Source organism: Nicotiana attenuata, unplaced genomic scaffold (genome assembly GCF_001879085.1).
Source record: "Nicotiana attenuata strain UT unplaced genomic scaffold, NIATTr2, whole genome shotgun sequence".
In the NCBI taxonomy this organism is placed as follows: Eukaryota; Viridiplantae; Streptophyta; class Magnoliopsida; order Solanales; family Solanaceae; genus Nicotiana; species Nicotiana attenuata.
In genome coordinates, this window is record NW_017670332.1 from 572,862 (window position 1) to 584,553 (window position 11,692).

An 11,692-nucleotide genomic window follows, 5' to 3' on the forward strand; every position below is an offset into this window, starting at 1 on the left:
TCATTTGTAGCCGGTCGGTGAAAACTAATATCATCCGCTAGCCATGAATTGATCCATACAATTTATAGCCCCAAACAAATTATAATGTCTAGCCTAAATTTGCTCAAATGCGGTAGATTTTTTTGCCGTCGAGCCGTTCCAATCATCCATCAATGATATGCAAAATCAGTTTTCTTATTGTCAAAAATACCGCTAATGGTATTTAATCTTGGGAAACTTACACAAATGTCCCAAATAAATCTCTATTTACCAACCTCTAGCCATTAGTCATAGACTTACCAAAACTAGCCAACAAAAATTGAAAAACCAAATAATAGGGTTCTTTCACTCAAAGAATCACATGCAAAAATCACCTTCCATATTTTTAAGCGTGATTAGCAACATTAGATACAAGACGGAAAGGAAATTTCATGGACGGGGTAGCAAATAAGGTGATGAAATACAAAAATCTATACAATATTCCAAAAAACTAAACAAAAAAAGGAACTTTTTCAATGGGTATAGTTGAAATTCATTGAAAATATATAGAAAAGTCAATATACAAAATTTGAGGAAGATTGGAGGTGATTTGGACTGGTTTTGTATCAAAATTCGTAATTAAATCGAGTTCAAAAAAGTCTTCTGCGACACATGTATCAAACATGTATCACGCATGTATCACACACAGGTATACATGGATATACATGTGATACACAATTGATACAAATATGATACATATGTGATACACAAATGATACACAGTGTGATAAACATCATTTTTTTTCATGTTCAGCTTTTACTTCGAGTTTTCAATTCAAACCACCTCAAAACTTCACCAAATCATCCCAAAACTGAGATTCAAGCTCCTTAAGTTGTGCCCAATCTATTCTAATAACACCCACTTAAAACAAAGCAAAAATTTGATATTTTTTGCTACAAATAGTTAATTGGCTAATATTAGTAATATTTTATCAATTGGCCAATTTTTATAATGAGCTACTTATAAATGGACATAGCTGATAATTTCCCGTATATTATATATGGTTCGGGCTACCCGAAGCATATTCAGACGAATTATTGCTATTGTTTTAGTATGCCCTAATAACCAAATTCGAATCTACTCATTTCTTCCTCGAAAGAGAAAAAAGTCTAGTCACTTCTTGACCAGTCACTTCTGTTTAAAGAAATTGTATACTTGTGTAGTTGGCTGTCAGTGGGAATAACATGGATACTACTCAATGAATAGTTGCATGTTCCTTTTTTCTCAATCCGGTGTGTATTAGTTGTATTAAAATCCGATTAAATTTGAGTTCGTTCCGAAAAGTCCAATATTAAGAAGTAAAACTCTTTAATGAATATGACTTCACATTAGAAACTTGTTCCTCGGCGAAGAATTTAGTATAGGTGTTCGTAACACGCATAGAATTTTCCTTTTCAAAAATCGAATTCATTCCAAAAGAGAATTGCCGACACGTCCTGGACTAACGTTAGTCCAAACTCTAAATTGGATCTAACAAATTAGTTACCATTAATATTTATATAAATATCTTATATAAACAAATATTAATTACATGCACTAAATATATACCACATATATATTTTCAAGAGATATAATTTAATTTTCTATTCCAAATAGAAAGCTTCAATTTGTTCACAATATTAATTATATCTTTTGTGCTAGCAAAGAATATAATAATATTTCATTTGGACTAATAATTTAATTTATTTGACTAATTAAATTCTTTAATTTAATTATCAAATAATTTAATTAATCCTTTAGCAAAGATCAGAACACTCGTTAGTGTTTGGCTCCATAGGTTCAATACTAAGCCGATAGTAAATTGATCACATCAATATACTAATCAAGGGTGGCATCTAGCAACACTCCTTAACGACCGGATAGCATGAAGTATACAATTTACTCTCAAGAATCATAGAAGAATAAGGTAGTAATTCCTTCTGTCCTTATAGCTCTGAGTCACCCTAGGATATGGTTCAACTGTCAAATCCTAATAGGCGACCAACTATGTGTTCATGTCAAATATAATCGACCACTGAATGACCTAAGAAACTCTTTTCTTCTTTCATTCAATTGCCCTGACCAAGGTCTTAATTTGGTCGTTTTATAATTCATGACAACATGGAGCTTAAACTCATTACCAAGAATTGACAGATTCCATCTTGACCAATCACTAATTCTACAAGTATTTAATCGTACCTAATATCCTTTCAACTATCGCCCTAGGGCCATAGGCGTCTAGTATCAAAGCACAATAAATAACTTGTCAATTACTATGACAATCTCAGGTCAAATGATCATATCGCTATATGCATCATCTATCTATGTGATTTAATTAATGAGATCAACTAATCTTTATCCTATAAAGACGATCAGATAAATATTGATCTAACCGGATTACTAATGTCCAAATTAACAATCCTATGATCGAGAACAAATTAAGATTAAATTATAAGAGACTCTCATTATCATGATCTGCATCACAATGTCAAGTCTCAAAATTTAATCAAGGACCTTATCAAGTTAATCAAATAACAAATAATAACTATGATAAAAGAATATCAGATGCCATATATTTTTATATTAAATAATGTTCACAAAGATATGTTCAAATCGTCAAATATGAGATTGGATCTAGGGCATATCTACTATATCCCTAACAATCTCCCACTTGCACTAGAGCCAATCGCTCTTGTACGTCATGCCCAATTTTCACTTCTGCTTGTCAAACTCCTTTGCACAAGAGCTTTAGTGAATGGGTATGGAGCATTTTTCTTTCCATCAACTTTTTGAATCTAGACGTCTCCACGTCCAATGATTTCTCTTATCAAGTGATCACTTGCAGAACGTGTTTGGATTTTTGGAGTGATTTTGGTTCTTTTGCGTGAGCAATGGCTCCAGTGTTGTCACACAATAATGGAACTGTACCTTCTATTGAAGGAACCACACAAGTTCAGTTAACAACTTTTTCATCCATACAACTTCCTTAGTAGCTTTACTAGCTGCTATATATTCTGCTTCAGTCACTAAATCAGCTACTGTAGCTTCTTTGGAACTTTTCAACTCACTGCACCACCATTTAAGGTGAATACATAACCAGAAATAGATTTGCTATCATCTTTATCTGAAGAGAAACTTGCATCAGTGTAACCTTCAAGTTTCAACTCACAATCTCCATAATTGAGGAATTGGTCTTTAGTCCTTCTTAAGTACTTAAGAATGGTCTTCACCACCTTCCAATGTTCCTCACCAGGATTGCCTGAAATCGGCTAGTTACTCCTAGTGCATAAGCCACATCAGGACGTGTACATGTCATGGTATACATGATAGCTCCCACTGCACTAGCGTATGGGATCCTACTTATGCATTCTCTCTCTTCAAGTGTTTTAGGACAATCCTCCTTACCGAGAGTAATTCCAGTGCCTACTCGGTAGATAGCCTCTTTTGGAATTTTCCATGTTATACCTTTTCAAAATGGTATCAATGTACAAATACTGGGAAAGTCCATGTAGCTTCCTCGATCTATCTCTAGATCTTTATTCCCAATATATAAGCTGCTTCTTCCAAGTCTTTCATGGAGAACTGTTCAGATAGCCAAATTTTGGTACTTTGCAATGCCAGTATATCATTCCCTATGAGCAATATATCATCAACATACAATACTAAGAATATAATTGTGCTCCCACTAACCCTTTTGTACACACAAGGTTCTTCGCCACATATAACAAAATTGAACTTTCCAATTGTCTTGTTAAAGCGAATATTCCAACTTCAAGAAGCTTGCTTTAGTCCATAAATGGATCTTTGTAGCTTGCAAATCTTATTATGATCATGCGGAGATGTGAAACTTTCAGGTCGTGTCATGTACACATCCTCTTCTAGCTCACCATTAAGGAAACTATTTTCACATCCATTTGCCATATTTCATTGTCAGAACCTTGTGTTGCCTCTTCATAGGTCTCAGGGTCATCATCATTATGATCAACCTCATTTGATACATCATCTTGTACCATTAGATTTAATCTAGTTGGTACATGACGTTCTCATGTAGACCTTCTAAGAGGTGCTTGTACAACTTGTTCACCTTGTGCTAGATTTGGTTGTTGTTCAATTTGGTTTGGAACTGGTTCATTAACCTATTCTTGAACTACGTTTAGTTCTTGAACTTCAACCATTGAAGATGGCAACTTCCCCGTCAACTTCAAAACATCCAATAAAGGTTCTACAACTTGTGTCTCATGATCTTGATTTTGTGTTGATTCATTAGTTTCTTGAACTTCATCAAGTTCTATTTCTCCACTATAATTTCCTTCCAAAAGAAAATCCCTTTCCAAAAAGGTTGCTCCTCTAGCCACAAACACTGTATGGTCAGAAGGGTGATAGAAATAGTATCCCATTGTTTCTTTGGGATACCCAATGAACCTACACTTATTAGATCTTGAGTCAAGTTTATCTGACTACAGTCTCTTAACATAAGCTGGACAACCCCAAACTTTAATGTATTTAAGGTTAGGCTTACGTCCAATCCATATCTCATATGGTGTTGTAGAGACTGACTTAGTGGAAACTTTATTAAGTAAGTACGTTGCTGCTTCTAAAGCATATCCCCATAAATTTATTGAAAGATAAGTGAACCCCATCATAGATCTCACCATATCTAATAAGGTTCGATTTCTCCTTTCAGACACACCATTGTGTTATGGTGTTCCTGGAGGTGTCCACTGTGAGAGAATCCCATTCTCTTTAAGATATCTAGTAAAATCTTCACTAAGATATTCTCCACCTCTATGAGACCTTAGTACTTTGATACTTTTACCAGTCTGTTTCTCAACTTCACTACGGAACCTTTTGAACATTTCAAAATATTAAGATTTATGTTTCATAAGATACAAAAATCCATATCTTGACATATCATCAGTGAAGGTGATGAAGTAAGAATATCCACCTCTAGCTTGAATTTTCATGGGCCCACAAACATCGGTATAAATTAGTCCCAATTATTCAAATGCTCTTTCTCCGCTTCCAGTAAATGGAGATTTGGTCATTTTTCCTTTGAGACAAGATTCACAAGTTGGATATGATTCAAAATCATACTTATCAAGGTACCCTTCCTTGCACAACTTGTTAATTCTTTTCTCTCCAATATGACCAAACCTACAATGCCAAAGGTATGTATGATTTACTTGATCATCTCTTTTCCTCTTAAGACTTGAAACATGCATAATCAAATTAGCATTAACATTAGGTAAGACATAAACATCATGTTGGAGATAGCCATTCACATATACACTATCACCATAATAAATAGAGCAAATACCATTGCCTATAATAATACGAAATCCACGCTTATCCAACATAGAAGCTGAAATTATGTTCAAACACAATAACAATCATCCAGCATAAGTACTTTGCCCATAGGCATTTTTAAAGAAATTGATCCTACAGCTACGGCCGCAACTTTTGCACCATTTCCAACTTCTAGATTAACTTCTCCTTTCTTTAGTCTCCTACTTATCTTGAACCCTTGCAACATATTGCAGATGTTATAACCATTGCCAGTATCTAATACCCACAGTGAAGAATTAGTATTAGCTAAAGAAACCTTGAAAACATTTTTCATTAATGTCTCACCTTGTTTCTTGTCCTTTAGAGTTGCAAGATACTCTGTCACGACCCAAAATCCACTAAAGGTCGTGATGGCGCCGGATACCACTGTCAGGCAAGCCAACCAAAAATACTTAATTAAATTCTCATTTTAGATATTTCTGAAATCTCTCTTTTTATACGTTTAAGCTATACATAGTAAATTTCACTGAATAAGAAAAATAAAACCTTTAACAACTTTTAAAATTCTGAATAAAACCCACAGACATCCCCAGAACCCGGTGTCACAAGTGCATGAGCTATTTCTAAGAAACAATACATTACATCATCCGTCCGGAATAGAAATGGACAGAAAGTAAATACAACACATTGAAAGAGACTATACTAGTTGTGGGTCGCCTCGAGTAATGCAACTCACCTAGTCCCAGTATCATCCATGCTGCTACGCCCAGTAGGCCGCTAGAAGTACATGTGCCTGTGCAACAAAAATGCACAGAAGTGTAGTATGTACAAAAACGACGTGTACTCAGTAAGTATCCCGCCTAATCTCGAAGAAGTAGAGACGAGATGGCAACTTCGACACTTACTAAAGGTCCATCAATAATATTATTAATACGATGACTCACGGATTTATTAAGAACAACGGTAAAAATCTGAATGAGTCATTAAATAGGTGAAAGTTCCTTTTTATTTAAAGTCTCCGGATTCATAATCCGTTAATTAACAATTATCTCAAGTCGGGGAGAGCAGATATTAGTATCAACAAATATCAAGGCAAGCAATACAAGCATGCGCAACTCATGCCGAGGTCGTACGATCCGATCCAACATAAATGTAAAATGTGCACTGCCGAGGGTCGAGCGGCACGAACCATAGATGCATCTATTACCCCGCTCACGAATCATACATGCGACGCGGTCAAATATAAATAAACACGACAATCAGTCAATCATGAATTTATCAAGGAACAATTATCCAAGGAAAAGCCAATCCTCTTATAATAATTCAAGAAAATGAAGTTTAATCTTCTTAGAAATTCATTTACCAATTCGATAGGATTTAAGAAATTCAATTGTCAATAAGATCACAAATATTCCAAGTATATCATGCTTTTTGGGTCCTAGACTACCGGACTTACACATATTAGAAGCTACGCACGGGCTCTCTTCACCTCGTGCGTACGTAGCCCCCACAAATAGGAGCACATAACCAATTATTTCACCTATGGGGACAATTCCCTCTTACAAGGTTAGAAAGGAGACTCAACTCGCTCCGAAGATCCATAACCGGCATTCCACGCCCTTCCGAAGACTCAAATCGATGCTAAATGCTCCAAAACTAGCCAATAGTTATGCAAATCCATTAATATATGCTCAATTACTCATTACAATCCAATTTATAACAATTCCTAACCCCGATCGAAAAGTTGACAAAAACGCCCTCGGGCCCACGTGCCCGGATTTCCAAAATTTTCGGAGAATAAATTTACCCATAGCCTCACGAACTCAAATATATAATTTTCTCTTAATTCCATACCCAAAATCGTGGTCAAATTCCAAGAATATAAATTTCTAGGTCTTTCTACCAAAACCCCAAACTTCTACCAATTTACATGCTAAAATCCATACATAATCAATGTATTTAACTCAAGATAGATGGGATTAACTTACCTTATCATAGATGGAGAAAATCTCTCTTCCAAAAGCTCTAAAATCGCCCAGCCCGAAGTGAAAATGGAAGGAAATGAGCCTAAACTCGATTTTTAAAGATAGCTCACTGCCTCTAGTCCTTTCGCACCTGCTGTCTATTGACCGCTTCTGCGGTCCCGCAGGTGCGGATCAATGGCCGCTTCTGTGGTCTTTCCCCAAGCCTCCTACTTCCGCATCTGCGCTTCTCCTTCGGCAGGTGCGGTCCCGCATCTGCGGCAAAATTACCGCATCTACGGTCCCAGCTGGCCTGCCCCTTTCCGCTTCTGCGACTAGACCGCCGCAGGTGCGGTCCCGCTTCTGCGGCTGCTTGACCGCATCTGCGGTCCCTTCCCTTCTGATCCAAACTGCATCTGCGGCTCCCCTGGCTGCTTCTGCGGCTCCGCACCTGCGGCCCAAGTCTCGCATGTGCTGTTATACCAGCAACCAACAACTTCAGCCTTTCAGAAATTCCATTTTCGATCTGTTAACCACCCAGAATCCACCCGAGGCCCCCGGGACCCCAACCAATCATACCAACCAGTCCCAAAATACAATACGGACTTGCTCGAGGCCTCAAATCATATCAAACAACGCCAAAACCAAGAATCGACCTCCAATCCAAGCTTTATGAACTTTAGAATTTCAAACTTCTACTTTCGATGTTTAAACCTATCAAATCACGTCCGATTGACTTCAAATTTTGCGCACAAGTCATATTTGACATCATGAACCAACTCTAACTTTCGGAATCGGATTCCGACCCCGATATCAAAAAGTCCACTTCCGGTCAAACTTCTCAAAAACCTTCAAATTTCTATCTTTAGCCAAATGACTCCAAAATGACCCACAGATCTCCGAATTCACTTCCGATCGCGCTCCCAACACCAGAATCACCATACAGAGCTATTCCCAAACTCGGATTCCCAAACGGACATCAATAACACCGAAATGCACTTCAACCCAAACTTATGAAATTTCCTCCAAAATGCTAACTTCCACAATAGGCGCCAAACCTCCCGGTTCATCCAAAACCCGACCCGGGCATAAGCCCAAGTCCGAAATCATCATACGAACCTGTTGGAACCTTCAGATACCGATTCCGATGTCGTTTACTCTGAAATCCGATCCTAGTCAATTCTCTCGACTTAAAGCTTCCGAAATGAGAATTTCCTTTCCAAGTCCACCCCGAACTTCCCGAAATTTAATTCCGACCACGAGTACAAGTCATAATGCCTGAATTGAAGCTGCTCATTGCCTCGAACTGCTGAACGACGCGCTAGGGCTCAAAACGACCGGTCGGGTCGTTACATACTCCTTGCAGTTTTTCTTCCAATACCCGTTCTTCTTACGGTGAAAACATTCAGCATCATATACTGACTGCAAGATCAAATCTTCAGAAAGCTCTTTACCAAGCTTGTACCCCAACTTCTCATGTTCTTCGGTAAGAACAATCACATGATTGACAAGGGGTGCAACTGGAGAGTTTTCATTGTCCAACTGTGTATCAAATATCTTCTTAAGATATTCAATGATTGCAGTTGGATCCATATTCTGATGTTTCCTCTGGAGTTCAAAACTCATAGAAGCGAGAATGATGCGTTTAATAGCAAGGCATTCTTCCAAGTATTTCTGATAAACCTTGGTGCCTTCAACATCATTCTCTGGTGGGATTATCTTTGCAGGCTTATCGATCACATCAATAAGCTTTTCATGCATGAGAACAATTCTCAAATTTCTATACCAGTCATCAAAGTTTGGTCCTACCAACTTGTTGGTCTCAAGTATTTCACGCGATGATATAACAAACATATTGAGAAATCTAAAATATAGAAAAGAAAAGGCAATAATATAAGAACATGTTTACATATATCATAAAGACATGGACTTTATCTAAATGATATCTCCACTAATTATTTTAAACTATTTTCCCTCATTATAGTTTACGAAATCTTTATTTCTGTTAGTGGAGTAAAGGAATCCTTTAACAATATGTATGAGCCCCTTGGAAGTCAAGTCGTTTCTCACATATATTTTAAAGGTAGGTACTCTTACCAATTGTATCCTCATACATTTTCCTTAAATAGCTCTATGTCAAATAGTCCCCTGGTAGTCGGGTCGATCCTATTGGCATAGTTGAGTTCAACCATCATGATAGCAAAGAACTTATTAAATTTTATACTCCCCGGGTAGTCCAGGCGTCTAGTGTAAAATTAAATAATTCTTTCAATCCATACATCTAATACAAATAAATAATTTTAACATATTCTCGAACTATAAGTCTCCTGGTAGTCAGGCCGCTATTTATAAAAAAGAGATAAGTAAAATTATTTACTTTGATGGACAGCTCTATAATAAAATATCTTATATTTTATTATTTAAGAACTCAAATTTTAGTAAGAGGGAATTGTTACTAAAATAATTTTTAATAACATGAAGATCAAATATTTTATAGCATGTGAATTTAGTCAAGTTGTCGACATGCTTAGTCCTAAATTAATTTACATCACATGTAGTAAATAATTCAAAATTATGTAATGCACAAGCACGTGGCATAAAAACGAAATTCAACATCTTCTAACATTTTTATCTTATATATTACATAAAAGTAATTCATGCCAGAAAACTATTATTAATTAACATCTCATGAACTAATAACAATTAAAATAACAGTAGAATCCAATAACCTATTATAGATTATAGTCGTATCTAATATAAAAATTTCAAATTCAAGTTACGAACTATCTCAATAGTTTAACTTATATGTATATATTTTTTATTCATAATAAAGTTATATCAATCCATATGCTTTCAAACAATTTGACTATTGCACAAGGCACATGTATTATGGTTTGAAATCTTCAAATATAATCTTAAAATATTTCGTAAATAAATTTTAGACACAATAAACCATGGCTCTGATACCACTGAAGGATTGCGTATAGGTGTTCGTAACACGCAACGGAAGACAATAATTTTTTGTGTTTAAAATTTATTTACATGTCAAAGATCAGATCTAAGACGTACCTGTTGAAGAGAGTCTCGTTTCAAAAATTCTTCGATAGTGCGAAGACTCTATGTGTATCCACACCGAGACCGATCCTTGCTATCAACTCTTTGATCAACGAAACCCGCGAGCAAATTGAACGAAAAACTTGTGCTAAAATTTTTCTCAAAAATCTCAACTCAAATTAGAAGAACAAGAAACACTTTTCTTGTAATTGTATTTTCTCTATTGGCTGTGTATTGCACTCTCACTTTCACAAAGTGATTTTTCTTCTCAAGAATTCGTATGACTAGGAATAGGTTTTCTTTCCCAGAAATAATTCTTGTCTCTCTCGCTTCTGCGGCAGGCTAACACCCTTTTTATATCAGCAATAGGAACGTTTTCCTATTTGGTTAAGTAATGGTTAACGTATTGATTTTCTTTTGGAGTAAAAGTTTAATTTCTGAAATTAAACTTTATATATAATTTTCCTTCTTAAAAATCGAATTCATTCCAAAAGAGAATTGCCGACACGCCTTTTAAGAATATTTTCCGCACTTCTTCCTGGACTAACGTTAGTCCAACTCTAAAGTAAAAATTGCACGGGGCGTCCTATTTGGTCGCCCCCATTTAACCTATAGCCATTTTTTTTAAAAAAAGTTTTAACTTGTACCCACTTTTTAAACAACTTCAGCCCCCTTTCTCCTCCTCCTTCTCCTCATTCGTTTTCTTCTTCTTCTTCTTCTTCTTCTTCTTCTTCTTCTTCTTCTTCTTCTTCTTCTTCTTCTTGTTCTTTCTTCTGCGGCTGTTGGTGCTGCTATGAAACTTCAGTTTATGGGATGATTGCCATAAGTATGTTTATCAGATTATTTAAAAATAAATTATAAAAAATTACGTAAGTTAGTAGACAATAATTTGTGAATATTTCCACGTAATTCTGTTCTTTTCACGTTTATTATTTCCAAAATTTATGATTTAGATATTGTTGGCAATCTGATTATTTTATAATGGTACTACACTATGAAAGAATAAGGTGATTATTTATCTAGTATGTTAGAAACCTTTTTCAAAAACTTCAGCTATTTTAGTCCTGAAGTTTTTACAAATGAACTAAATAACTTCAACATCTTCTGCTGAAGTTTTTGAAAAAGCTTTATGACAAAACTAATGAATCCAGGACAAAAAAACTTCAGCTTATATAGTGTTGAAGTTTTTTACATATGAACCAAATAACTTCAGTATCTTCTGCTTTTTGGGTCACGTTTTAACTTGTGTCCGCTTTGCAAAAAAATTGCAAGTGTACCCACTTTTTCTCGTAACTTCAGCATACGGGGCTGAAGTAGCAAAGGCAATCACGCAAAACTTCAGCATTCTAGTAGACGGGCCTGAAGTAGCAAAGGCAATACGCTGAAGTTTTTTT